This window comes from Ursus arctos, unplaced genomic scaffold, assembly GCF_023065955.2.
Source record: "Ursus arctos isolate Adak ecotype North America unplaced genomic scaffold, UrsArc2.0 scaffold_10, whole genome shotgun sequence".
Classification (NCBI taxonomy): domain Eukaryota; kingdom Metazoa; phylum Chordata; class Mammalia; order Carnivora; family Ursidae; genus Ursus; species Ursus arctos.
In genome coordinates this window covers 26,616,471-26,635,854 of record NW_026622764.1, presented here as the reverse complement: position 1 = coordinate 26,635,854, position 19,384 = coordinate 26,616,471, and the positions used below count along the sequence as shown (strand labels likewise).

The 19,384-nt window shown below is 39.2% G+C and overlaps 1 long non-coding RNA gene and 1 pseudogene across 1 annotated transcript; both read right to left on the bottom strand.

The window, feature by feature from the left end:
• Positions 1-226: 226 nt before the first annotated feature.
• LOC130542879 (uncharacterized) lies at positions 227-4,462 on the bottom strand. The gene is made up of 3 exons (XR_008957754.1): positions 4,328-4,462; positions 2,398-2,548; positions 227-1,823 (listed from the first exon to the last, which is right to left on the bottom strand). It is a non-coding gene; the product is annotated as an uncharacterized LOC130542879 (long non-coding RNA).
• Positions 4,463-10,978: 6,516 nt separating this feature from the next.
• Positions 10,979-11,386, bottom strand: LOC113251452 (60S ribosomal protein L27-like; annotated as a pseudogene).
• Positions 11,387-19,384: the final 7,998 nt, after the last annotated feature.

Below are 19,384 nucleotides of genomic sequence, written 5' to 3'. Positions count from 1 at the left end.
TCTGACTTTGGCTCAGGTCATAATCTCAGGGTCCTGGGAGTGACCCCCACATTGGGCTTCCTGCTTAGTGGAGGGGCTTCTTCTCCCCCTGCTGCTTCCCCTACTTGTGCTCTCTCTCTCCCTCTCTCTCTCAAATGAATAAAATCTTGAAAAGAAAAGAAAAGAAAATATTTGAAGACCTAATAGGACTAGGACTGATTTAGTTCCTCTGGAAAGGTCCATAGAAATTGAACCTCAAGCCTAGAAAAATGTTGCATCTTTCAACAGTGGCCTCAAAAGAACTCATCCCTCTGCGTGGATAGGAGACCCACTGCTTCTTACAGATTGGCTTAGTTTGCTGGGGCTGCCATAGCAAAACACCACAGACTGGGAGGCTTAAACAACAGACATTTATTTGTCCCAGTTCTGGAGGCTGAAAGTCCAAGAGCAAGGTGTTGGCAAGGTTGGTTTCCTCTGAGGCCTCTCTCCTTGGCTTGCAGATGATTGCCTTCTCACTGTGTCCTCATGCGATTTTTCTTCTGTGTGTGTGCATGTGCATTTCTGGTGGCCCTCCGTGGGTCCTAATCTCCTCTTCTTATAAGGACACCGGTCAGATTGGATTAGGGCCCACCCTGCCGGTTTCACTTGAATTTAATTACCTCTTTAAAAGCTCTTTCTCTAAAGATGGTCACATTCTGAAGCACTGGGGTTTAGAGCTTCAATATATGAATTTGAGGGGGACACAATTCAGCCCATAACAGGAATACTTTCCCTTTGCTCCTCCTTTAGAACACCCAAGCAGTAGCTGACTTTGGCTCCAGCCTCTTCTTTTGAAAGGCAGGGTGGTGTTCTTGGAAGGTGCGTGAATTATGAAATTCTACAGCCAACGGTATGAATCTTGATCACTAACTCTTTTTTTCACTTTGGGCTCTCTGGACCTCAATTTCTCCATTTGGAAAACCTGTGTACTCTTTACTCGGGAAGTAGATGAGAAAACTCATGTAAAGTGCCTGGGGCAACAATGTAGGCAGTAAGTTAAGTTTCCTTTCTGTCTCTTAAGGGGTAGGTAAAGGTTTCTGTGACTTTGAAGAGAAGATATTCTCCCTTGGCTTTACTAGTGAGAATTCAGTACATTTCTCCAAAGGAAAGAACATGGCAAAGGAAATAGTTGGAAGTATTGAAATGGAATGTTTAGGTATACCATGGATCACTTTGGCTTTTGCGGGTTGAACTTGGGGTTAATAATTATTTTGAGAACCCGGTATTTTAGGGAAATGGCATTCAGTTTGGAAATAAAAGATACAGTATCAAGAGCTAGTGTTTTGGGCAGGAGATATAAAAGTTGGGTAGGGACTTCAGGACCTATTTCAATGTTTACTGCGTAAACCAATACAGGAAAGCCGTTGCTACGATGGACCAAGCAGATCGGGGGCTTGGGGAACAACGACAGCTTAGTGGATTTCAAACAAAACCACCTTTGAGGCCACAAAACAACCCTCAACATGAACCCATTGGTGAATTTGGAGCTTATGATACATTGCCAAGCAGGGTGTTTGCTGTAACCCCAGGTCTTTAGAATTTGTTATCAGAGTAAGGCTGGGAAAGGTAGGATCTGGACAGCTGTCTGCCATGAAAGGGCAATTAGGAAGCATCTTCTGAGCATAATTATTGCTCCAACACTTTGCCCATGTATCTCATCACAGAAATGACAGGCTGCATAATGTATAATTTATAGTTTATCACCATGTTACTTCGACTCTCAGATCACTTTTAGAAAACATTTCTGATGATCCTTTTAGTTTTTTATTTTATTTTTTTTACTATCATAATGATGTACAGTGGAGCTGCATGAAGAAAGAATAAAGGAATAAAGTTAAGTAGAGACTCCAACACACTATCAACTGGTAATTTTCCACTACTTAAGAGAAAATGTCACTTTTCTCCCAAACAACCCAATCCTTACTCTTACCACCAATGTACATAACATGATTGATATTGCATATCTGTTACATAAACATTGCTTTAATATTTTTCATTACTTTTGCCCAAGTGACCCTGAGTAAATGTAGTATCTGGCACAAGGTGCTGGAGTCATGGCCCTGATTCAAAGCCCAGTGGCTTTGTTGCACAACGTGGAACTCTGAGAACTTTGGCATAGCTAGATTTTTTTTTTTCTTAAAAAAAATTTATTGGCGATTTCACCTTTATTATCCCTGAAGCTCTATTGCCTAGTAATCAGATAGGAAAGGCTAAAGGGCACCAAACAAATGAGACTTTATTAATTCCCTAATAGGGTGATGATAAAAAAATCTTATATGTGAATAGTGACTTGTAGTTGACAAATTACTTTTTTTCACACACACACCCCTTACCTTTTTGGTAGTAATAGGAATTGATTTTAGCAAGAGTAAAGCTTACCTTTTTGCAAAAGAGGGAAATGTGATTCTTTCATCTTTCTACAAATGTCCTCATATTCACTGGTATCAGTGTTTTGGAGACACGTTTTTAAATCTTCTGAGTCACAGTTGTATTCTTATTCAATGAAGGCCAGCTACCTGCACTCTTGGGACTGAGTCAAGAACATTGTAAGGACATTTAGACTTCCATGTGATACCACACGGGGCTGAAGTACACAATCTTTTTGTTACAGTAAAAAATCAAGTGGAGGAAAGAAACTGTTTTGACACAATCTTTAACGGTTCTGTTTTCAAATAACCATAATTTCACCTTCTCCACGTCAAAAAGACCTAAGTATATACATCGAATGATCCTAGCTCACACCAACCAGTTGTTGGAATTTTTCTGTGCCTACAACATTTTTTGTTATAATTTTTTTAAGAATTAAGTTTTTAAATAAAAACTTAGCAGATTATTTAAAGATACTTCTCAAGTGTTGATCCATACTGCTCACAATGCAATCAAAAAATTTTAAACCCACACTAACAGTATTTTAATACATTTTATTTATTTACTTTTTAATTAAAAAAATTTTTTTTAGAGTAAACTCTGGCCCAACATGAGGCTTGAGCTAAAACCCCCACGATCAAGAGTCCCACGCCCTACAGACTGAGCCGGCCAAGCACTCCACACTAATGGTATTTTAAACAGACTGGGCACAAATCTTCATGATTGGAAGGCTAACGACAATTCTACACACACCCTGGTAAATAATTGCCAGGTTGTTTTATTTTCCTCCCCCTCCTCCTCCTCCTCCTCCTCCTCCTCCTCCTCCTCCTCCTCTTCATTTGTCATTCTAGGTTCTGTTGAGCAGAAGTCTTCAACAGAAGCTTTCACCCTATAAAAACATCCCCCAATTCTCTTAAAAGCCAAGTAGTCCAGTTTTCTTCATCTATGGAGGCAAAACTGCGTATAACCAATTTAATTAGATAAACTGAGAAAGCAGTGGAATGAGAGGCAAAGTACAGCAGATAGAGTGGAGCTGGGATAGTGTGAGTGAGGAGTCCCAAAGCCTGGCTTCTCTGTCTTGTCTGACTTGGCCACTTGAAAGTTGTTTGATCTTAGAGAAATCATTTAACCCCCCCCCACTCCGCCTCCCTGACTACCCCCAGCCTTGGTTTTTGCATCTATAAAATGGGATGCAATGCTTTGTTCTGCTTACTTCTAGGATCAGATAGAGATGGTGCATATGAAATGCTTTTATTTCCAAATACTATAAATATATGAATGGTTGTTATTATGTTTTGAACAGAGGTTAAAGCTTGGTGGACTTGTTCAGGAAACCCAAGTCCAAGTTCCCATTCTTCCACTTACTAGCGAGGAGGGCTCGAGTGTGTTAGTGGGTCCTTTCCTATGCCTCTAAAAAAGGGGTGAAAATACCTACTTCACATTTATAATGTATAAAGTCTCTGTAAAATCCAAAGTAATCCAGTTTTCTTCCTGTATAGAAGATTGTCACCAACATGATGACAAATGCAATTAGATAAAGCCAAGAAAGAATTTGTGTAAGAGGTGATGTACAAGTTGTTAGAATTTTTTAAATGGTAAAAACAGTAAAAAGAGTTTTTAAACTGTAAAGCTCCTAGCAAATCTTAAATCTACTTGCTGACAGTGCCTACATTTTTCTATAGGATGAACTAGCAGTGAGATTGGGCTTGAAACAGCACTGGCATGGGACTGGACCTGAGAGTGAGCAGATGGCCATAGTCCTTAACAAGGGGCAGGACACAAAACCCTCCTAACTGGGAGCTCACCAACTCCCTTTGGTGCTGCTACTGGGATCCTCTGTTGCAAGCTGGGCAGAAAGATCTAAGATTTTATGAAGGAGTCAAATCCAGCGCATTAAGAAATGATTTAGAAAACAAAGAACATACAAATGGACATTTCTTACTTTCCTTTCTTCTTCTTCTCCTTCTCCTTCTCCTTCTTCTTTTCCTTCTCCTTCTCCTTCTCCTTCTCCTTCTCCTTCTCCTTCTCCTTCTCCTTCTCCTTCTTCTTCTCCTTCCTTCCTTCCTTCCTTCCTTCCTTCCTTCCTTCCTTCCTTCCCTTCCCTTCCCTTCCCTTCCCTTCCCTTCCTTTTCTTCCTTCCTTCCTTTCTTCCTTCTTCTTTTATTTTTATTTTTTTACTAACACAAACTTTAAGAGCTCGAAAAGCAGTAATTTACAGAAAATAGAATATGCAGTTTTTGATAACAAAAATCAACATCGTTTCTAAATCTAATTATTAGGATGTCATTGCTAATATCTCATATTGATTTTTGATATTAGCACATCATTGATAATACTGCTTTTGACAGGGCCACATTCAAAGGGAGTGTGCGTCGGATACATTGAAACAGCTCCCCACGTTTGCATCAATTTCAAACAGTTACAAAAGCTCTAGTGCTTTCCTGGCTGTTTAGTTTTCTTCAGAAAACAGTTCTCATAGCTCTCCAGTTCTGTAATCTTCCTACTTCAGTTCTTTAAATGAACTTCGCTGCCAGCAACCAGCCTATTTGGCTTTTGGTATGTTTTAATAAATGTGCTGTTTGGCAATAGAAAGCAGGCAAAGAGTCAGAAGACCTTCAACCAGATAGCCTTTTATGGTTATGAAAATACTACTGCTATTGCCTTTTTCCCCCTTTTTCTCTGTGCTGCTTCTGAGAAAAATTACAAGAGTGAGAGCAGAATACCAAGAACCCAAAAGATCCAAGGAAGTCCTGTCTCTGAAGCTCAACGTAGAAGAGGACATGAGGTATCTGGGGAGCTAGTCATGTTTCCCTACTTGCTTGCCATACTCTAGCCAATGCAGTGTGGTTGGTACACATGCAAGGTGCCCAGCAGAGGGGGACCCCAAGTGAGGTTCTGTGTTACCTCTTCTGACAGATTAACAGGGTACCAGGTCAGCAGTTATAATGACTGAAGAAGAAATACTTCATTTTCCTGTGTATTGAGCTCCTTCAAGAAGAGTGACATGAATGAATGAACGAATGAATGAATGAGTGAATGAATGAAAGAATAATGATAAATGCCAGACAACATTGATACTTCTGGCAGGAAAAGATACTTTCAAATCAGTTACTAGTTAAGGACTCTTTTTGTTAGTCATTAAAGTTCTTCAGTAACCATTGCCCCATCTTTTGATAATAGCACTTTAACTTTTGTAATTTAAGTGCATGATTTATGTTGAGTACATTTTTATGTAAGGTGTGAAATTTAGGTCAAGTTTCATTTTTTAATAATTGGTGTCCAATTGTTCCAGTACCATTTGTTGAAAAGACTACATATTTTTCATTGAGTTTCTTCATGGGTAGAAGTGGAATTCAGTGTTCTACTTTAATGTTCATATTTTCTTCTTCCTTCAATACAGGAAATTTGTTCCTGTTATGCCTTTGAATGTTTTTCTTATTCTATTTGTTGATTTTAGGGAAATATATCCTTCAATAAGGGGGTCGCTTAATTAGTGTACTTTCACTCCTTTGCTTAATTTATCCCAGAGAACAATCAATGTTACGTCTGAGCTCTGCATTTTTGATGAATAACTTAAACCTGCTTGGCTTGGTTTCTACTCTTGTTCTTGTGGAGAATAAAAGCCCAAGGGAAACAAGAACCAGGAAGCAGGATAACTTCCACTTTCTGTGCAGTAATTCTTACTGGATCAGACCACCCACCTCCTGTTAGGAAGACTACCGTTCTCATCAGTACTGCCTATGCCCGAATACAAAGTCGGCCTCATTTCCGGTTTCAGTGAGCAGGTACATTTGGCTGCCACTCTTAATTGTGTCTTCTAGCTTGGCCTTTATCAACCATAAAGGTGATATTTTGGTTGTCCAGCTGTTGAAATGCCTTCTTTTTCAATTTCTAAATAATCTCAGCAGGAAAGAGGGGTGCTATTTATTAGCTCTTTGAAAGTCTTGGCATTTGGTGTATAGGTCAGAAATATTGCATGATGCAACAAACAATAGAATTTGGAGATTTAAATTACACAAGAAGAAGGTTTAGGTGTGGCTTCGAATATTTGTCTTTTTTTTTTAAGATTTATTTATTCATTTTTGAGAGAGAGAGTGCACACAAGCAGGGGCAGGGGCAGAGGGAGAGAATCTCAAGCAGACTCCCCACTGAGTGGGGAGCCTGATGCAGGCTTGATCCCATGACCCATGAGGTCACGACCTGAGCTGAAATCACTAGTCAGATGCTCACCTGGCTGAGCCACCCAAGTTGCTCCGATTTTTTTTTTTAAGATTTTATTTTTAAGTAATCTCTATACCCAACATGGGGCTCAAACTCACAACCCTGAGAGCAAGAGTTCATGCTTCACCAACTGAGTAAGCCGCACACCCCTGGACATTTGATTTTAATGTGCGTGTAGATTGTTTTGACCTTGACACTTTATTGTTTCTCTTATACTAGTTTTCTAATGCTACTCTTTTTAGGCACATGATATTTGATGTTGGTCTATGTCTTAATAAGCTTGAGCCATTGTAACAAAATACCATAGACTAGGGGGCTTAAACAACAGACATTTATTTTTTACAGTTCTGGAGGCTGGGAAGTCCAAGAACAAGGTGTTGGAAGATTTAGTTCTTGGTGAGGGCCCTGTTCTGGCTTGCAGGTGGCTGCCTTCCCACTGCAGAGAGAGGAAGCTCTGCTGTCTTCCTTTTCTTCTAAGGGTACTAATCCCATCATGAACACTCCACCCTCATGAACTCATCTAAATCTAATTACTTCCCCAAGACCCCACTACCTATTACCATCACATTGGGGATTAAGGCTTCAACATAAAGAATTTGAGGGGGCACACAAACATTCAGTGCCTGGCAGCCTATAACTGCAGTTTATGGGGGCTTGCTGCACAGGTAAGTGACAGTTTCTATGAATTCAGGGAACATTTCAGGATTAAAAAAAAACAAAACAACCTGCCCATGTTCTGTTCTCTTCTTTATCTAAAGGGTGTATAGACATTTTAGGTGCCAAGTGTATACAGGACTATGAGACCGTTAAAAAGAGTTTGTGGGAGTCAGAGTTTCTTGGCAGGAATGCAGAGAGTCAAATAGGGCCTTGACAAGGGCACACAGATCCTAGTAGGTAGGCTATCATCAAATTACAACCATGTAGGTGGCCAGAACCACATCTGTGAGCAGGTTTTAGGAAAGGTTTCTTTTTTATTTTAATTTTTATTGTTGGGACACCTGGGTGGTTCAGTTGGTTAAGTGTCTGATTTGTGATTTCTGCTCAGGTCATCATCTCATGAGTCATGGGATCAAGCCCCATTTTGGGCTCTGTGCTCAGCAGGGCATCTGCTTGGGATTCTCTCTCTCTCTCTCTCTCCTTCTGCCCCTCCTCCCACCTGCATGTGCAAGTGCTCTATCTCTCAAATAAATAAATAAAAATCTTTGAAATTTTATTATTGAAGTATAGTTGACATACAATGTTATCTTAGTTTCGGGTGTATAACATAGTGATTTGACAATTCTGTACATTGCTTAATGCTTATCACTCTAGGTGTAGTCACCGTCTGTCACCATACAATGTTATCGTAATATTATTGACTAGATTCCCTAAGCTGTACTTCCCATCTCCATGACTTGTTTATTTTACAACTGGAAGCTTGTACTTCTTAATCCCCTTCACCTATTTTGTCCCCTGCCCTTCTAGCAACCACCAGAAGAAAGGTTTTAAAGTATAAACTGACACAGCTTGTTATGCAAACTTAACTTTTCCTAAGTACATTATCTGATACATTAATTGCACTGATTAATACATTAGGATAGATAATTAGTAATAATTAATAATAATCAATTAGTGCATGAAGTGCACTGATGGTCCCTATCTTTCATGTCCTCTGTATCCATGCCTTTGATAGTGCTCTCCTGTACTGATTCTGGGCTTGCTCATATGATTTGCTTTGGCCAATGGAATAGTAGCAGACATGGTACAAGCAGTGGTTTGCAAAAGTACTTGGGTATACTACTCCTTTCCTGGAAACCTGCCATTGCTATGAAAACAAGCCTGTAGAGTTTGCTGGAGGATAAGAGACCACATGAAACAAAAATGGGTCATGAGTCCCTGACCTCCTTTAGATGACCACAAACATATGGAAGAACCCAAATGAGAGCAGCTAAACTAGCCTAGGTCAACAAAACCGAGAAGTAATAAATAGTTGATGTTGTAAACCTCAACATTTTTAAAAAAATTAATTTGTTTTTTTAATTCCAGTATAATTAATGTACAGTGTTACATTAGTTTCAGGTGTATAATATAGTGATTCAAAAATTCTATACATTACCCAGTGCTCATCATGATAGGTGTACTCCTAATCCCCTTCACCTGTTTCATTCATTCCTTACACCCCTGTCTACTCTGGTAACTACCAGTTTGCTCTCTATAGTTAAGAGTCTGTTTTTTTGGTTTATCTCCTTTTCTCTTTGTTCATCTCTTTTGTTTTTTAATTTCGCATATGAGTGAAATCATATGGTATTTGTCTTTTTCTGATGGACTTATTTCACTTAGCATCATACTGTCTAGGTCCATCCTAGGTCCATGTCATTGTAAATGACAAGATTTTGTTCATTTTTATGGCTAATATTCTATATATATATATATATATATATGCAATATATATATGCTAATATTCTCTCTCTCTCTCTCTCTCTCTCTCTCTCTATATATATATATATATATATATATCACATCTTTATCCATTCATCTGTTGATGGACAATTGGGTTGCTTCCATCTTTTGGCTATTGTAAATAATGCTGCAGTATATATATATAGAGAGAGAGAGAGAGAGGGAGGCATATATCTTTTGGAATGATTGTTTTTGTTTTCGTTGGGTAAATACATGGTAGTGAAATTACTGGATCATATAGCAATTGTATTTTCAATTATTTGAGGAAACTCTATACTGTTTTCCACAGTGACTGCACCAGTTTGCATTCCCACCAACAGTGCGTGAGGGTTCCTTTTTCTCCACACTTGCCAACACTTGTTTCTTGTGTTTTTGATTTTAGCCCTTCTTTTTTCTTTTTCTTTCTTTTTTTTTTTTAAGATTTTATTTATTTGACAGAGAGAGAGACAGCCAGCGAGAGAGGGAACACAACACAGTGGGAGAGGAAGAAGCAGGCTCCCAGCAGAAGAGCCTGACGTGGGCTCAATCCCAGAACACCAGGATCACGCCCTGAGCCGAAGGCAGACGCTTAATGACTGAGCTATCCAGGCGCCCCTGATTTTAGCCCTTTTGACAGGTGTGAGGTGACATCTCATTGTGGTTTTGATTTACATTTATTTCTCTGATGATGAGTGATATTGAGCATCTTTTCATGTGTCTGTTGGACATCTGGATGTTTTCTTTGGAGAAATGTCTGTTCCTGTCTTTTGCCCATTTTTTAGTTGGATTACTTGGTTTTTTTGGTGTTGAGTTGTCTAAGTTCTTTACATATTTTGGATATGAACCCCTTATCAGGTATATCCTTTGCAAACATCTTCTCCCATTCAGTAGGTCATCTTTTTGTTTTGTTGATTGTTTCCTTTATTGTGCAGAGGCTTTTTATTTTGATGTAGTCCCAGTAGTTGGTTGTTGTTGTTTTTGTTTCCCTTGCCACAGGAGATGTATCTAGAAAAATGTTGCTACAGTGTTGTCAAAGAAATTATTGCCTGTGTTTTCTTTTAGAACTTTTATGGTTTCAGGTCTCACATTTAGAGTTTATTTTTGTGTATGGTGTAAGAAAGTTCAAGCCTTGAAGTTTTAAGATGATTGGTTATACAGCAATAACTGATTCCAGAATCAAACTTCCAAAACCTAGAGAAAAGAGTTTCTTTAGAGGACTTTTAAGCATTTGTGGCCATCTATCTACCCTGCATTTGCTTCACTTGAACTGCAAGGCAGCTGAGATTTTGGTTTTATGCTCTTACTCTTGGGCTCTAGTAGTCAATACCAGATATACCAACACAAATTCAGCTGAAACTTCCTGACAAGAGTAGAGGGGAAAAAAAACATAATTGAGAAAAAGACACTGAAGAAAGAAATACCTTGCAGAATCTGGAACATTGCATGGATACTGCCCTTTGCTGGGTTCAGTCTTAAGAAATTATCAACAGCTGTTTTAGATTAGGAATGTGTTAAGGAGATTTTTCCAGTTAAATGTGGAGACAAGATGAAAACTTAATTAGGAGGCTTTTAAAAAAATGCCTCAGCCATTCTACACCAAGAGACGATACCCACTGAGGTATAGTGCTGAAAATGCCCAGGCGTAAGAATTTGTGGATGCTGTCTTACCAGGTAGAATCCACATTAAGTTCAACAGCGGAGAGAATAAAAAAGAGATTTTTAGTGTACTTGAAGGGAAAAAGAGGCGGTCCCTTGAATAAGACCAGGTGACTAGAGCTGCCTCCACTGCACATTTCTATGCAAGAAAGCAGCATACACGTCCGGATGTACTAGATGATGCTGTGGCTGCAAACAACTCTCAGATCTCACTGGCTTTGAGCGCGACACAACAGAGCCTTATTTTGTACTTATTTATTATTTTGGGGCTATTTTTAATGACTGAAACAAAACCGATCTAAGACCACAGTTTCTGGAAGAACAGTTTGTTTTTGTTGGATCCTGTTTACCTCTCCTCGAGCTGGACCTTGGTCTCTTGTCAGGCCTTGCCTTTAAGGTCTCTGAAGATATCCTTCTTGACAACAGTTTTGTCCAAGGGGCTATCTGCAGAGTACCTCATGGGTATGAGGTGATTGTAGTTATAAACTTTCACAAAAGACTTGATCTTTGACCTCTTGGCGATGTTCTTCTTGCCCATGGCAGCTATCACTTTTCAGGGATTGCAGTCAATTCCAGCCACCAGAACGTGGCTGTAGGGAGGGTCTTAGGGGCCACCATCAATGTTCTTCATGATGATCGCTTTGAGTCTGGAGTAGCGTCCAGCCAGGACCAGCACCATCCTCCTGGGTTTCGTGAACTTGGCCATCTCGACACCAGCCACTCGAACCTACAGCAGAAAGTCACAACATAACTTGATAGTGTTTACTTGCCACATGTCCTACATTGGTTGGAGGGCCTCTGCTCACTGCAGTCTTTTAGGCACACAGGCTGATAGGTGCTCCAGCTCAACACATGCTTCCATAATCACCAAGGCAAAAAAATGAAAGGAGGAATGTGGTGACTTTGTCCTGGCTCTTAATGCTACTGCATGGAAGAAACATATGGCATTTCCATTTGCATTTTACTGGTCTAAGCAAGTCACAGAGGAGAGAGAAATACAATCCATCTGTTTGCCTGGAAGGAGAGAGAAGCAGAACATACCCTAATATCTTCTACAGTCTTTCTGTGCAACAAAATATTTGATTTCAGACTCCTTTTTATGTGCAAAATATACTTGCTCCCACCCCAAGGGGAAAAAAACAACCCAAAAAAGTCCCATAGAGTAATGACACCAAATACAGTGTTGAGGGTATCAGGTGATGTGCTGTAGTCTCTATCGCAGGTCTACAAATGGTGCTTTTTGGTCAAGACTTTGGGGCTAATGTGGTTAAGTTTTCTCTTCTATACATATCCAACATACAATGATGGTATTGGGAAGAGTAACTGCATCAAACATTCCGTCTGAGAAAGATGACCACTGGGAGACACACAGCGGAGCAATTCTAAAATCCCATCAGGCAGACTTTTTTTTTTTTTTTTAAGATTTTATTTATTTATTCGACAGAGATAGAGACAGCCAGCGAGAGAGGGAACACAAGCAGGGGGAGTGGGAGAGGAAGAAGCAGGCTCCTAGCGGAGAAGCCTGATGTGGGGCTCGATCCCATAACGCCGGGATCACGCCCTAAGCCGAAGGCAGATGCTTAACCGCTGTGCCACCCAGGTGCCCCCAGGCAGACATTTTGAGAGCCCTTTCGCTGAGAGCGAACACTGGCCCTCTCATAATGTGTGTTCCATTGACGTCAGCCTCTGTCCACCTCTTGACAACTTATCATTGATAATTTTGGAAGATAAATTGGGGTTGCTTATGTCAGTTCTGCCTCTCTTCCTCCTAAGAGTGGGCACCCTTTGGGGAGCAACCACTCACCTGTGCTTGGCCATGTTCCTCCTGATGAACTCCCCTCTCCTCCCAGCTCTCAGGAGAGCTGGTCTGTTCTGATTCAGCGTTGCCTGGTGGATAAGGTAAGCATGTCAAATGCTGTGATTCAGAGAGCGGGTCTATGTGGCTGCCCAGCTAAGATACATACTAAGCTTTTATAACTGATGGTGGTGATATTTTGATTCTCTATCACTGACTTACTTTATTTCTCAAGTTTTTCAGATGGGAATGATTAAGCAGGTTTTTCTCAGAGAATTCAACAGTTGAGTTTTCTATTTCAGAAATTCCAGTTAGCCTTATGCTGGAATGCCTCCATCATCAGTATTTATGTTCTTTTCTCTAATTGCTTTGATCTGTTTGTTTTATTCTTTTCATTCATGATTATTTTTTTAGGATTTTCCTTAATGTTGGAAATGATATTTTTAGCATGCTTCTCTTTCTGTTTCTAATTTTTTTTAGTTCTATAATCATGTTATTTTAGCACTAAATTAATTTTTCTGCAGACTCCTATGTTGTTTTGCTGATATTTGAGTATAGATATATATACTCTCAGTATCTCTCTCTTTATATATACTTCTCAGATATAGAAGAGAGATTAGTTAATTTCTGTAGATCTTGATCAATGATCAAGAGGAGATGAGGGAAATAGAAGAGAAAAGATGATTCCTAGATGTCTGGCTTGAGTAATGGGCGGTGCTGTTCACTGATATAGAGATTTCAGCAGGAGGAAAATACTGACTCCGGAAATACACTTCTTTTGAGCATGAGACCTGATTGTTTTCCCTGGTAACACCTCAGGCCTGAAGAATTAGGAATTTTCACAGGGCAGATCTGACTGTGTAACCTCAGTGGGAGGGGGAATTAAGAGACATGTAGGCACAGAGTTTCTAAAGAGATGGTCTCCAGAATGAGAGGAGGGAGTGTTAAAAAATGATTGGAAAACTGACAAAGACAAAAAGTTTCAGAAATTTACTCAGTTTTTAGAATACTGAATTTCAATAAAAAGGAATTTTTCTCTCTCCTTCTTATGGCTCCTAATTTGTATCTAGGATGGGTCCAAGCTCCCAGAATCCAGTACTCTCTATAATACTCTAATTTACTCACCTGTTAGACTTGTGGGCTAACATTAGATTCTAGGAGCTATTTATAAAATAAGGAAAATAAGTTGCAATTTCTAAAAAGAAGACAATGTATAAGAAAGCGCTAGTTAAACTGAATGGAAAGATGATAGAGGGATTCAGAAAAAGGTCAGACCAAAGTAAGAAGGAAAAATAAGATGAAGGCAAACAGAGAGGAGCGAAGAGGGTATTCCAAGGGTAAAAAGGACAGAATAAAAATTGTGAATGTGTGTGAGTGTGTGTGTGTGTTTATCTGTCGGTGTGCATGTGTATGTATGAGGAGGATGCGAGAGAGAGAATGAGAGAGAACTCCAGGAACGGAAGTAGAATGCAGGAAGAAGACAAGCCTAACTAGACAGAAGTTTTCATGGGCAGCCTTGGAAAACAATGATAGGCCTTATGGAACGTTGGTCTTCTATGGAAGGACTTGGCAGAGGTTCAGATTAATATAGAGGGTAAATGGGAGACGTTTTGGGGTGTTCTAGCAGGAGAGTCATAATGCAGAATTGTTTTTGAGCAATGGGACTGGCTGTGGAGCCTTGTGCAGAGCAGACTGACGGGGATGACGGAAGTTGTGGAGATGAGTGTAGAGGTCCCTGGAATTGTTCAGAGGGAAGGAGATAAGGGGTTAGAAAAAGTGTAGCCATGGGAGAAAGGACAAAGACAAGAGGCATTATAAATAAAGAATCATGAACCTGGCATTTAGGGTAGTAACACTCATGGAAATCAATGGCTTGGGGGCAAAGCACAGGAAGGCGTTTAAAGAAAAATATCTATACTTTATTGGCATGCCCCACCCCCTACCTCCCAAACCGTGGGGAGAGTGGTCCTGAGACTGTCCTTGGGAATCGTTAGAACCAGGGCCAATTCTCTGTCTCTCATGTCCATGTCCTGGACTGAGTCCATCTCCATGAGTTAGAGAACCTGGCCGCCTCCAGTGAGGGGGATGGCTTTTTACTCCGTATTATAAAAACTCATGTAATGGTATTATTGAAAAATTAAAGGGAAAAGAAAACAATCAGCAATAATCCAATAACCTTAGTGCATTATTGGAATTTTTTGCTCCTTTCCTTCTCATTGTTTGTAGATTTATATTTTTCTGTGGCTACAATTTTAAATTGGTTATTTTCCACATCATCAGCCACACAAGCAATTTTTCTTTATATTGCTACATAGTTCCCATACTGATCTTTTTAAAATGGCTTTTAGATATTCTTTTGAAAGAATAAGTGGTTGGACACTAAGTGGGTTTTAATATTTAGCCATTTAAAAAATACTGTTATGGGTGTATAAATATAGATAGGTCCTTTTTCTCTTGGATTTTTACATAGAATAAAATTCCCACAAGGAGAAGCTCCATGGTAGAATAATGAATCTAATTTTTTTTTGCTATATGTTGGCAAATTGCTCTCCAAAGGATCATATAATGTATGTTGCCAGCAACACTGTGTGTATTTTGTCAACATTGTGTTGCCTAATTATTACTAGTCAAAAACTATTATATAATTTTAAAAGCAATAATTTTTTTAGGCATAAAATTATACCTTATTGTTTTAAAATATTGCATATTTTTTGTTACTGGTGAGGACTTGAATATTTTATTTGTGTACTCATTGTATTTACTTTTATGTTAATCGCTCATCCATATTTTTGGTAACTGTCTGCCTTATCACTAAGTTTTTGTGTAGTTAAATCTATTAATTATTTTCTTTTGTTGTTTCTATTATATTTTAACCATAAAATGTCAACACCTTTCTGAAGAACTGATAAATATGAGTTTCTCTTTTAGTTTTCCATGACTTCAATGGATTTATAAAAGGCAATGTACTCATTGAGCCAACAAAAAATATTTTCGTGCATAATGTAAAGGATATCTCCACATTTTATTTTTTGCCAAATTTTTAACCATTAATGCTATGAAAGGTTTTTTATAATAATCAGAACGATCTAGAAATGGGCTGCTTTGTTATTTCTAGAGCAGGGACCATATACTGAATACTGGCCCTATTGTAGAGGTCAAGTTTCAAATGGGTTGAATTTGGAAGACATTTTAAGAACTCTTTTGGGGTACCTGGCCGGCTCAGGTTGGTAGAGCATGCGAGTCTTGATCTCAGGGTCGTGAGTTTGAGTCCCACGTTAGGCAGAGAGATTACTTTAAAAATAAATAAATAAATAAATAAATAAATAAATAAATAATAAAACAATTGAAAAAAAAGATCTTAAAAGAACTTCAAACTTCAAGTTCAGGAAAAAAATGAGATTAGAAGGGAAATGAAATGTGTCTACTTCTTATTTATGGGAGATTTCCTAAGAAGAATAAACTCTTCATTACTGTTCAAACGAGTAATAGCAGAGAATAGTGATGGTAGGTAATTTGAAAAACAAAACAAAACAAAACAACAAACCAACACTAACCTAATGATTTCTTTTATTAGAAAGCAATTTTCTTTCAAAAAGAAATAATCTACCTACAGTCACAAATCAAACTTCTTACACTTATTTTGATGTTAGTCTTTATAATAGACTCTCTTTGAAATGCTCATCATTATCTCCTACTACTTGATTTGCCACAGAGAAGAGGTTAATGATGTATCTTCTGGGCATTTAGAGAGAAAGTTTCTTTGGTCCTCTAATGAATTTTCTCTTAGTCAGATACAAACCTCTCTTCAGTGACAAATGGTACTCAATTGTTCACAATCGGAAGAAGTTCCTGATAGAATTTTGTTGCAACCCTTTTAAATTCCATGTTTGGTCCCGTTCCTCTGTGCCTGGGTTTCCTGTGTCTGGAAGCAGGATGGGGCAAAGATGAGGGAAGTTACTCATCGGAGACCTCTATGATATGAGAAGTATCAGTTATCTCTATTTACAAACAAAAATCCCTGCCTTGTAAGGCTAAGATCTGATCTTTGTTGTCAATAGCAGAATCGTTTACTGAACAAACACTTGTACAGTGCTTATTATGTGCTAGATATATTACACCCCTAGGAGGTGAGTAGTCTTTGTAGTTCTGATTTTAAGATGGGGAAGCTGAGGCTCAGAGAGGTTAAGTAACTAGCCCCACACAGCTGGTAAGAGGCAGAGCCGGGATTCAAAGACAGTCTGGTTCCAGACACTATATTGTTCACCACTCAGTAAAGCCAGAATTAGGAACAAAATCTCCTGACGTGTAATTTAGTCCTCTTTACAGTAAACTAGGTAAGTGCATGTTCAAACCAGATCCACATTTCTGTCCGATGAAGCTCTTCCATCAAATTTCCATCAAGCATTCTTGCTAATCATGTTCCATGCACTTGATCTGCTGCTGGTCTTTATAAATGACTCTACCACAAAAAGGCAACAAAATCACTTCCTTTCTGTAAGGAGCTGCATCACTGGAAGTACTGAAAATTTTTGCTGGAAGTCATACTCTTTGAAGGATACAGTTGTTAAAGTAGGATTTCTTGCTTGGCTGCTTCAAAGAGATAAAAAGGGAAACCAAACACAAATGTGGTCAAGCTAGAAGGGACCAGAGGATCCCCATGCTTTCTCCTACAGGCAGCTGAGGGACCACACCAACTCGGTGCCCTTGTTCACAGATGATATGAGGGCAAGGTTAACCCCTGGAGAAGCGAGACAGTTTAAGAAGGGTTCTTAACAGCACACTATCTAATAGACTATGTGAGAGGGTTCAGATAATCAGCACAGTGATTTTTGCCACTTTAATCTGGATTCAATTGCTGAAACTACAAATTGTCAGCAAGCTTTGCTACAACTATCTCTAAGGGAGGGAGTAGCTTCGCTACGACAATCTCTAAGGGATTAGCTTTGCTATGACTATCTCTCATGAGCTTATGAATATTATCTTCGATTTCTATTCCTTTGGATTGCTCACTTCCTTCTTAAATGGAGTGCAAATCTTAAAGCATCTTGCTAAAATGTATCATCAGTTCAGGTTTTTTTGAAATATCTAATTCTTAGTTTTTTTCTTGTATAAAAAATAGAAGAGAACAGAGTATGACTTAAAATGTCAATGTTTATAACAGTCGGAGGTATCAGCGTTGTTCCTCGTACACCCATTTCTCACAGTAAGACTTGCTTTTCTGTATAATGAACTCAAGCATTGCTTTCACCAGAACTTTGAACTGCTCACTTAGGAGAACTGCAACATATGGTTTTCCTCTTCCACTTTTTAATATTTTGGTCTCCGGTGAATCCGCATACAAAAGCTTCCTTCCTTTAGCTGGAGTCCACAAATGAAAGGCTTTTCTTTTTCTGATTGTAGATTAGCCTGCCAAGAAACAAACACGAGCTGGAGAACATCACTTTAATTTATTGATGGGATACAGATGACAAGGAAGTCTGTCCTCTTGTAGGCTTTTGGGAACGCTTCAAGCTGACCCAGCACAGCCGAGTTCATACGGCAAAGACAGACTTTGCCAAAAACCAAAGCCAATAGTCATTGCAAACCTCTGAACCAAAACATTCCTTTAGTGCTTGAATTTCCCTATAATTTGTGTAGATTCCCTTTTTGTCAATGAAGCTAGCAGTGGATAACTAGCTTAGTGCAATCAGACAAAACAACTGTGCCATTCATTCAGTAATTAGATGAGAGCTGGACTGCATGCTTTATGGTTTCCGCTCTTCATTCTTTCCTTTCTTTTCAAGTCCTTGGAGACAAACTCCGGGATGTTTGGCAGAGCGAGGCCCTTGTTGAAAATATCCTGTCTTTTTTACTTCGGGGTTGCTAATAAGTTCTATTCTCAGAGGCAAAACATGAGATGCACAAGCAGGGAGGTTCAGCCAAGTTAAAAAAAGTTTGTTCTTCGGTGTGTTACCTTTTGCCTCACTTTACAGTTTTGCCTTCCTCGAGCCTGAAGAAGACGTGGTTCTTTCTTATATCTAACGGCACGTAAAGGAATTTCATACTCAAGCTAAATGCTTATAGCAGATCTTACATAGATTCCTTTTTAAACTTTCAGACATTAAACTGTAGGAGAAGCGAAGCAGAGATAGAGAGATAGGAAAAATAAAAGGACCACAGGACTGTGTGATTAGTTTATGTACTTTGGGGCGCGCATAGCAAATTCAATTTCTGCGAGGAACCGTGGGCTAATTGCTATGCTAATACCTTTCCTTCTTTAAAAAATTTTTTTTTAAATTAAATTTCCTAAACCACTAAAAGGGAAGGGAGGGAAAGCTTCTATAAGAAAATAGGAAAGGCACTTCAGGTTCTGTTGCCATTGCTGCCTTGAAGGTGTAGCGCTGTCAACATCCACACAGTAGATGATGTCAGCTGCCTTCGCTGCCGGTCATCTGGCCTTGGCAGTCGGGAGACTTGGTTGCAAGACATACTGCTTGAGCTACTTCAAGAGAAAGAGGGGTATTTTTTGGCTGCTGTATATAAACTATAGGCACGACAGGAGTGGGTGTCTTTATCGTCACTGGAATCAGGGACCTAGGGCCTGTCTTTTTCCTGCCCCATCTCTTCTCTGCTGCTCCTTTGACTTGATCTTTTTTTTTTTTTCTGGGCCACCTGGAATCACAGCGAGGTGTTACAAATAAGCTAAGGCATCTTAAAAATTTTGAGTTTATTTGAGCAAAAGTTGATGCACATTGGACAGTGCCAAACTAGAAGTGGTTAGAAATGTTCTTCCAACAGGACTTGATACAGAGACTTTTATAGGGAAAAGGTGGAAGCAAAGTAGGGAAATCATTGATCGGTTATAGCTTAAATCCGAATTGGCTATTTGTGATTGGTTTTCCTTAGGCTTTGGTTGGTACCTTGAGGCAT